This window comes from Octopus bimaculoides, chromosome 25 (genome assembly GCF_001194135.2).
Source record: "Octopus bimaculoides isolate UCB-OBI-ISO-001 chromosome 25, ASM119413v2, whole genome shotgun sequence".
NCBI lineage: Eukaryota > Metazoa > Mollusca > Cephalopoda > Octopoda > Octopodidae > Octopus > Octopus bimaculoides.
Genome location: NC_069005.1, coordinates 7,684,535 through 7,693,064, shown reverse-complemented (window position 1 = coordinate 7,693,064; position 8,530 = coordinate 7,684,535). Strand labels below are relative to the sequence as shown.

The following is an 8,530-nucleotide window of genomic DNA, read 5'->3' as shown; positions in this document are numbered from 1 at the left end:
CCGGTTTATCACAAATAAATAGCTGTCATTCATCACATTACTTGACGACTACCTCAACTTGAGCTGAGGAGAGCAGTTTCAATGTGGTCACTTAACCCTTTAGTAGTCAGATTACTCTGCCAGACATCATCATCATCATCATCCTTTAACGTCTGTTTTCCATGCTGGCATGGGTTGGACGTTTTCACCAGAGCTGGGGAGCTGCACCAGGTTCCAGTCTGTTTTGGCTTGGTGGTCTCTACAGCTGGATGCCCTTCCTAACACCAACCACTTTACAGTACATGCTGGGTGCTTTTAACACGACACTGGCATGTGCGCTTTTACATGGTGCCAGCATGAGTCCTTTTTGCATGGCACTGGCACAAAACTCTTTGTATTGCTTATCTATTCACATTATTTTGAACTAACCACACGTTATCTCATAGCTTCGAAATTTGAATGTTGTGAACATGTAGTTTTAGAATAACATTGTAGGGTAGGTATGAGAGGGCAGATCTGGTAGAATATTTGGGACAGATATGACTAGTGCCTACCAAATTCATTAACAAGACTTGGGTCAGCCTGGGACTATAGCAGAAAACACTTGCATAACGTGCCACATACTGGGATTGAACCTGGAACCATATGGCTCGGAAGCAAATTTCACACAGCCAGGACTGTGCTTATTGCCTATATATCTATATCTATCTATCTATCTATCTATCTATCTATCTATCTATCTATCTATCTATCTGTGTGTGTGTGAGTGGTTTGATTAGTGATCCTCCACCTAAACAAAGCATATAAACCAACAGTGCATATGAAGGTTACTTAGTCTTCCATCTTTCATAACAAAATTATTTAAAAAATGACTAATATTATTTATTTCTTAGTCATAGTTTAGGAATAGAAGAAAGTATTTTGATTAACAAAATATTGTGATAATATTATTGATTTTGTTTTTTTTAATATGGAGTGCCTTCCTTCCTTTTTTTGCAATAAAATTTTTTATTGATTTATTTAAATGTATAATTATCATGTCATTTTGATTAACTATCAACCTCTGCCGAATGAGATTGTTATAGAACTGCACCCCCCACTCCTTCCTTACTTGTTTGGCTATTTGATTTCAAAAACATTTTTTTAATATTTGATCATAACTCAAGAATGATAGGAATTTTCAAATGTTTAAAAAAAAAAAAAAACGGATATCAATTCATTTAATTTATTTATTTAAGTGCTTATTACAAAACAACTTTCATTCCCAACTTTTTTTCAACAACAGGGAAAGGTTAGTACAGGCTAATAGCATAATGGTGATATACTAAAACATTTAAACAATGAAAATAGATTGAATTTCCAGCTAATGCTTGCATTTTTTTTTTTTAAGTGATAAATTCTTTAGAGTCTGTGATTAGGTTCTCGTACATTGAAGCCAACATTTTGTCAATAATCTCTTTAATAGGAGGCATCATAATCATCATTTAATGTCTCTTTTTTTCCATGCTGGCATAGGTTGAACAGTTCAACAGGAACCGACAAATGGGCATAACTGCACCGAGCTCCTATGTCTGTGTCCTATCAAAAGACAAGGCTGTAGGGTCATATATGGAAAGCCTCTGATCATAGATCTACTCATTCAGGGTTGACTTGGGATTAAGCACCAACATGCCACTAAAAATATTTGTCTGATTAGAGTTACTGAGCTTTAAGGTAAATCCCTTTATTTAAGTCTTTTGGTATGGTTTTAAACTACATCTGTTTGTTTCATAATGTTATTTCCTTGTAGTATTGAGCTGTCAGATAAAATTTTTTCTATTTATTTTAACCCTTTAGCATTTAAACTGGCCATATCTGCCCCAAATATTTTACTTGTTTTTTTTTGTTGTTTAAACCAGCCAGATCTGGCCTTTCACACCTACCCTACAATGTCATTCTAAAAATACACAATCATATCATCAAAATTTTAAAACTAGAAGATTATGAGTGATTAATTCAAAAGAATATGAAGTAAGTTGAATGTTAAAGGGTTGATCCTTTTTTTTTTTTTTTTTTCAAGAACAATTTTAACAAACCAGTCAAATATGTATTCTCCTTCATTGTTTACAACTTCTTGTCAATGTTCCATTAGCTTGTCAATGCCTTGATGGTAGAAACCACAAGGCCTTACCCATTGAGTGAATGTGATGAGTTGTGGTGCCTTGAGAGCATCCCATCTCCTGAACTGGTTTCCTGGTGGATTGGTGTGGATCCTTTTGGATGTTTTCGTTCAACCAATCCTCGTTGAACTGAACATGTTGGCCAGAATGTGGGCAGTCTGTGAGGTTGAATTTCCCTTCCTTGAAGTGTGAAAACCATTTCTTGAATGGAACTGAGAGTATGCTGGCTATTGCTACATAGCCATGCCTGTTTAGCAATGTGTATTTTTACCAGTGATGTAATAACTCCTTATATAGAATGTTATCTGCTTTATCATCATCATCATCATCATTTAATATCTGCTTGTTGTTGTTGTTTTATAAAGCAGAGTGAAGTCTGTATAAAGTGTTATTATATCACTAACGAAAATACACATTCCTATACAAGCATGGCTGTGTAGATCCAAGTCTGATTCCAGTGTCTTCTACCAAATCCTTCAAGTATTATAAATGAAACTAGTTTGGCCCCTTTCTATATCAACCCCACTTTAGAGCAGACCTGATTTTCTAATACAACCTTCCTATTTTCAAGTGATCTAAATTTAAACCATCAATATTCCACATTATTTATGTTTCAAGCACCGGCTTTATGATGACTCAGTTATTTTACAGAAATATGGTAACAGAAGGGTTAAACATGTACTGTGTGGAACTCCATGAGACAAGCTGTATCTGTAGTAGAATCGATCTTATCTGGTTTAACATCAAACTACTTAGCTTTTGGGTCCCTTTAGCAAAGTCCACTCTGTGTAGAAGTCTGCGAGATGAACAGTAATCGGCAGTTAAAAGGGAACATGTTTAATTTGTTTTATCCAATAGACCACAGTCCCTTAGAAAGTAAAATTAAAAAGTAAAGTTCATTGCCAAGTCATGTAGACTCATAGGGCTGGTTTCCTGGTTTATATGTTCCCCACCTGGACAGGACACCAGTCCATTGCAGGATTACTCATTTTTTCCAGCTGAGTGAACTGAAACAATGTGAAATGATTGCTCAAGAACAATGTGTTGTTGCCTGATCCAAGAATTGAAACTACGATCATGAATGCAACAGCCTTAATCACTAAACCGTGTGCCTCCACCCCTTAGAAAATCATATATAAAATATATTTGACTGTAGGTTTGATTCAAGTTTGAGCATGTGACCTTACACATGGCAAATATTCGCTTGTTACACAATTCACAAAGAACATTAAATTAATGCTAAGTCCATGCAGTATTCAAAATAGTTCATTCAAGACATTTCTAAGTGTAACAAACTTCTGACTTTTTTTTTATAAATGCTTTCCACCGAGTCTATAATCAATAGAATTATTGAACTAGTTTTATCTGGCAAGATAAGAAATTAGTGCATGGACATTGTTGTGAAATGTGAATTCTGATAATAAATTTTTTTTAATCCACTTTTTTTTTTTTTCTATAATAACAGTAGCTGAATTGTTGTGAAAGTCTAAATCTTTTGAAGTTTGTGTACCTTCACAAGTGGTTCTCCTTCTTCTCTACCCATTAGGTTTATCAGGTTGAATTACAGGGTTTTATCTTTTACTTGTTTCACTCATTGAACTGTGGTCATGCTGGGGCATCTCCTTGAAGAGTTTTAGCTGAATAAATCAACCCCTGTACTTGCTTTTTAAAACCTGGTGCTTATTCTATTTGCCAAACTGCTAAGTTACAGAGGTTTTCAAGCAGCGTGGGGACTAACATGAAAACACACGTACACACATACACAATGGGGTTCTTTCTGTTTCCATCTACTAATTCCACTCACAAGGCTTCGGTCAGCTTGAGGCTACAGTAGAAGACACTTGCCCAAGGTGCCATGCATTGGGACTGAAACCCAAAACCATGTGTTGGGAACCAAGCTTCTTACCACGCGGCCATTGCCTGCACCTATGGAAGTCCGAATCTTTTAGAAGTCTCTATACCTTCTCAGCTGGTTCTCCACTGTAACCATTTACCATGTTGAATTATTAGTTATTATTTTGGTGCAAATTGGAACAAGTTGTTTGTTTCATTTAGCCTCAGGTTAGCTGTGTTTGAGCAGACCTACCTATGATCCAAATCATACCAACCTCAACCATCCCATCATCACAGCTTTTCGTCTATCTAGGACTACATTGTCCAATGTCTCCTTTTTCTTTTTAACTATTTTGAGACTAACATGCCTGACCCTGCCCTTGTTTCTATGATACAAAATTCTTCTTCTAAAGGGATCATCATCATCATCATCATCATCGTTTAACATCTGCTTTCCATGCTAGCATGGGTTGGACGATTTGACTGAGGACTGGAGAACCAGATGGCTACACCAGGCTCCAATTTGATCTGGCAGAGTTTCTACAGCTGGATGCCCTTCCTATTAAAACTTTCTATTAATATTTCATATTAAATTAAGGCAGTGAGTTGGCAGAACCATTAGCATGCTGGGTGAAATGCTTAGCTGCATTTTTTACATTTGTTTTTACATTCCTAGTTGAAATTCTGCTGGGATCAATAAAATAGGTACCAGTTGAGCACTGGGGTTGATGTAATCGACTTAACCCTCCCCTGAAATTGCTGGCCTTGTGCCAAAATTTGGAACTAATATTACAGATTAAATTATGTTCCAAATACTAATTTAATATGACAGTTATTATACTAAATTCTTCATTATTTTCTAAGTTAATCCAAACAAAGGTAGTGTTTTTCAACAGAAAAATGGTAACAAAAGGGTTAAAGCAGTAGGGTGCAATTTGTGGCTGCAGTTTCTAGCAGGTCGGATGATCATATGACAGTACCCTCACTGAAGCAAACAGATCTTTAGATTCAAATCAACCTTGCTTAAGCAGACCTGTGATCAGAAGCCTTGGCCATCCTTCCTTTTTAGGGATACATAAAAATTATATGATCCAACTGTCTTTTCTTTATGCAAGGCAATAAGGTGTGATTTCAAGTGGATTTTGTCTGCTGTTTATAGTAGATCGAGCAGCCACATAGAGGTGTCTTTGCTGGAATAAGTTGTTTAATTTTAAATCAACTCTTAATTAAAACAGACAGACTTACGGTCAAGCACATTTAACCCTTGATCATCCCATCTTTTTTAGGGGTTAAGACTACATTATCTAACGTGTTCTTCCCTTATTTAAAACAGTAGAGTGTGATTCAATGGAGATTTGGCTGCTATTTCTAGCAGCCATGTAGAAGCTTTCTAAGTAGAGCAATAGTCATATCTGAAGAAGATGCGTCTTACATATAATCGGAACATATGACAAGTGACTCCCCAGGAGACACTAATCATTACTATATAACGTGACTGTGTTAATTTACCTTACTAATTAGGCTCTAATCTTTAAAATCATCTCATTTCTATTTACATTATTCACTGTTAAATACAAACCAGAACAAGTTTAACTGGTTATTTTAGCTTCTTCAATTTAACAGACTGACATTGTTCCTGTCTTGTTTGTTGAGTTAGTTGACACCTCTCACTTGCAAATTCTTGAGTAATATTGCTTAATTGTTTTCCGAGTTTAACCCTTTTGATATCAAACCTTCTGTGACTGCCCTTGATTCTGTGGTACAGGTTCTTGTTTTACAAGGGGGTTGCTGAAAAGTTCCTGGCTTTAAGGGTATCATGAAAAGCCTCGTTGGAGGCCCAACCTTCCGAGTTCTTTTACAGGTCTTAGAAAAACTGAAGGACCACTGCAATAAGTGTGTGAATATCTGAAAGGGGAATATGTTCAATAAAATCATAATTAACTGATCCTTCTGTATTTTCTTTTACCCAGAACCAGGAACTTTTCACAACCCCTCATAAAGTGGTCTTATTTAAAACTTTTCATCAAAATTTCATGTTAATTTATGTTCCATACATTAACTTTAATAATGACAAAGTTAACATCTCCTTGATCATAGATAACTAGAATGAAGGTTGTTATTTGATTTCTTTTTTAATATCTACCAACCAACCATACAAGGAGGAGTGGTGTAGTTAAGCTCCTTGTCGGTGTGTAGATCTATTATCATCTAAGACATTTTAGCTGAAATAATTCTGCCTTTTATTCAGACATATATAAGAAGGTGCATGGCTCAGCGGTTAGAGCACTGGACTCACAGTCATGAGGTAGTGAGTTCGATTCCTGGACCGGGCTGTGTGTTGTGCTCTAGAGCAAGACACTTTATTTCATATTACTCCAGTTCACTTAGCTGTAGAAATGAGTTGCGACATCACTGGTGCCAAGCTGTATCGGATTTTACTTTTCTCTTGGATAATATCAGTGGCACAGAGAGGGGAAGCTAGTCTTCCGTAAACAACCTTGCCCAGACTTGTGCCTCAGAGAATAACTTTCTAGGTGCAATCCCATTGTTATTCGTGACCGAAGGGTAATTTTACCTTACCTTTACAGAAGAATTGGTTGAGAAACTAAAATAGCACACTGGATGGTACTTTTTTTTTAATGTTCTATATCATATCGGTGTAGGTGTGGATGTGTGGTTAAGTAGCTTGCTTGCTAAGCATGTGGCTTTGGGTTCAGTCCCACTATGTCGCATCTTGGGCAAGTGTCTTTCATTATTGCCTTGGGATGACCAAAACCTTGTGAGTTGATTTGGTAGACAGAAACTGAAAAAAGCTCATTGTGTGTGTGTGTGCACATATGTATGTGTGTTTGTGTTACTGTCTTCTTACCTTGACATTACACAATAGTTGTAAACAGGGGCGGACTGAGCCGTCAGTCAATCAGGCACTGCCCGAGGGCCCAGAGCTCTGAGGGGCCTGCACTCTGCATGTTAACTCTGTTATTAAAACACACATTCAATGGGACCCAGTAAACAGTTATGCTCGACGGCCCTTAATACTCTTAGTCTGCCCCTGGTTGTAAACGAGCATCTCTGTCAAACAAGCAGCATCCTGCATTTCCAATTTTCCATGAAAAACATGTTGGGTCATGGGGAAATATTACTTTACTTGGAGACTGGTGAGGGTTGGCAATAGGAAGTTTATCCAGTCTGTCTCAACAAATTCTGTCCGAACCTTGCAATCATGGAGAAGTAAACATTAAAATAATGACAATGATGATGGAAATTATCGTTATCTGTTATTCTATGCTAAAATAAGCCAGAAATTCTTTGTTAGTCTTTGGTAACTGAAGATTAACCCTTTAGCATTCAGATTAATCTGCCAAATCCAAGGGAGGTGGGGTGTGCCTGAGAGGCATATGCCCCTCTAGAAAAGAAGTGCGCCCTTCTAAATAATGTTATTATGCCATTTTCTCCTGGAATTGTACTCCCTTCTGACCTTTTTAGAATTACATTATAGGGTAGGTGTGAGAGGCCAGATCTAACCAGTTTGAGCATAAAATAGGTAGAATACTTGGGCCTATCATGGCCGGTTTAAATACCAAAGGGTTAAGTCATTTCAAAGTATCACAGATTTTGTTTTTGTCATTTGTTTGTTGAGTTTCCCGAGGCTGTTATTGCTATTCTAAGGTTATATCTAATAATTCTCTTCTGTATCTTTCTTAGCCCATCTTTTTCCTGGCTACCATCGATCACAAAGCTTTATGACACAAGCCGACAACAGACCACCAAACTTCTTTGTGGTTGCTTGACCAACTAGAAATAGAAGCCAAATCCTTTTTAAAAAAAACAGAAAAGGAAGGCTACATTGGGCAATGTAGTCACGGATACAGTGTTAGAAGATGAGATTGGATGGTCATGGTTGGAATATCTTTGGTCACAGATTTGCTAAATCCAAGCTTACTTGGGAGACTAAACAACAACTTTCCTACACAACAGGGTAACCAACTTATTTCTTGTTAGATGCTAGGAATATTCTCTGTCTCCCTCTCTGTTACCTTATTGTCCTAGTTCCATGGAGTATCACACTTCTGGCACACAAAACCTAGTTTAATTCACGTTTCGTTTTTTTTTTTTTTATTTGTTTGTTTATTTTGTGGGGAAAGAGAAAAAATTATTTTTGCTGTCCAACAATAATACAAATTCATTTCTTCAATTTCAAGCAGTTTCTCTAAAACTTTAAACAAATCAATGGCCTCAGTCATGGACAGCAGCTTATGGCCTGAAAAACTAAGGAAAAATTACCTTAATCCCTTTTTGTTACCATATTTCTGTTGAAATGTGAAGGTGCATGGCTCAGTGGCTAGAGCATCAGGCTCACAATCATGTTGTAGTGAGTGTGATTCCCATACCACATTGCTCCAGTTCACTCAGCTGTAGAAATGAGTTATGATGTCACTGGTTCCAAGCTGTATTGGCCTTTACCTTTCCCTTGGATAACATCGGTGGCATGGAGAGAGGAAGCTGTTATGCATGGGTGACTGCTGGTCTTCCATAAACAACCTTGCCTGGACTTGTGC

General features: G+C 37.1%; 1 long non-coding RNA gene across 4 annotated transcripts in view; it reads left to right on the top strand.

Annotated features, from left to right (window-relative positions):
* LOC106881792 (uncharacterized) overlaps positions 1 to 8,530 on the top strand; it is a 16,722-nt gene extending 8,192 nt beyond the window's left edge. For all 4 annotated transcript variants that reach the window (XR_008266760.1, XR_008266761.1, XR_001410901.2 and 1 more), the window contains exons 2-3: positions 1,495 to 1,692; positions 7,677 to 8,530. This is a non-coding gene — a long non-coding RNA (uncharacterized LOC106881792). The remainder of the gene's footprint in view (positions 1 to 1,494; positions 1,693 to 7,676) is intronic.